The sequence below is a fragment of the Gymnoscopelus braueri genome (assembly GCF_963280865.1).
Source record: "Gymnoscopelus braueri genome assembly, chromosome: 11".
NCBI classification, from domain to species: domain Eukaryota; kingdom Metazoa; phylum Chordata; class Actinopteri; order Myctophiformes; family Myctophidae; genus Gymnoscopelus; species Gymnoscopelus braueri.
Genome location: NC_137613.1, coordinates 17,224,769 through 17,226,530, shown reverse-complemented (window position 1 = coordinate 17,226,530; position 1,762 = coordinate 17,224,769).

The window sequence follows — 1,762 nt, the reverse complement described above, 5'->3', positions numbered from 1 at the left end:
GAACAATATGCTAATAATTAGTGTTGTTAATAATTGGTGTTAATAATTGGTGTTGTTCATCATCATCATCATTTTGTAGAAACAACACGTCTAATAATAATAACAACAGGCGTACAGTACCTCAATGGGGTGCTCCCGCTCTCCTCCTCGAGCTGGCCACATACAGCTGCCCGTGGCTGGAGGCAGGGGACCGAATCCAGACCCCCACATATTTGGGTATACATGTAGCTGCAGTGGGAACTCTATATATAGTTATGAAGCCTAGTCGACCAACAACATGGTAAATGGTTGAGTAATCAGTAATATCAGTAATATGTTGTTGCTGTCAGGCAAATAAACCTTGTATCTCCATATTCCAACTTTTTATGTTTTCTTTGTCAATTAATGTCCTACTTTGTCCTGCAAGAGCGTTGGGCAAAAGCGGAAATAGCCGATCTACAATTTTTTTTGATTGATTGAATACTTTATTAGTCGGAAATGTAAACAGCACGTGGTACAGTAAGACATTAAAGCTAAAGGATAACAAACAACAACAAAAAAAGTCCTGAGGACTTGTTTCCATTGTGGTCCTATGTATTCAATTCATCAACATGGCGTACAAACATTTACGCAACATGTCATCGACAAATGCAACATCTCTAATGTCTAAAACAGTAAAATCATGGAGTCGACTTATACCGCAGGACAACATATAGGGGTGGCGGCTGTAAGCAAACCACACTTGTTGTTATTCAACATTTATTATCTGCAGTTTGTTTGTTTGAGGTGCAGAAACCTGCGGAGTCAGCGGAGTCTCTCAGTGCACTTGAGAGACTGAAACGGACCTGGTGTGATAAGTCAGGGAGGACAAGTTACAGATTTGCCTGTGGCCATCTGGGGGAGGGGAGGGGAGGGGGGAGCACAGAATAAGGGATGTACGCTGGGGTACTGGGACTCATATCTGAGTACAGTCAGCCAGCAGCGTGTCCATTAAGTGTAATAAATGCCACTGGGCGGAGGGTTGGGATGGAGGGTGCTGTCGATAGCGCTGCTTTATGTTCACCTCGGCCCCGACGCCTTCTCCTATACGGTCTATTAGTCCATTGAAACCCGGAAAGCATCTGTGTCATTTCAGATTTTAGCTATATATATATATATCTACAGTAGCACATATGGTTGGCTATTCAAAAATAGCAGATTTACAAGCTCATAGGGTGTCACTTCGTGCCGCACTATGAGCTATCTGCTGTTTTTGATTTTTTTTGGGACAATTTGTGCATATATATATATATATTTTTTTTAAAGCTAAACATTTTAACTCAAATCTATGCTTCTGGGGGGGTCCTATAGAACATGTTTTGAGATGCGGGTCCGCGACCAAATACATATCAATTGTGGGGGTCCTTGACGTGAGAAAGTTGGAGCAACACTGATATAACAACATTATGTGTTTCAGAAAACTGTTAGGATTTCGAAGGCATGTGTAGAATGGGCCTCAGGTCTAAATGGGTTAGAGAGCAGCCATGATGAGAAACCAATGAGGTCGAAAAGGAGCCCAGACCTATACGCTCTCTCTCTCTCTCTCTCTCTCTCTCTCTCTCTCTCTCTCTCTCTCTCTCTCTCTCTCTCTGTAAATCTATATATTTCACCATTCCCATTCTCCACTCCTCCCTCCCTCTCTCTCTCTCTCTCCATCTCTCCTCAGCACTCCTGTCATCACACTAGATTAATCTATATCTCTTCCCTCTGCCTCCACTTCTCCACCCCTCTGTTTTTCTGCCTC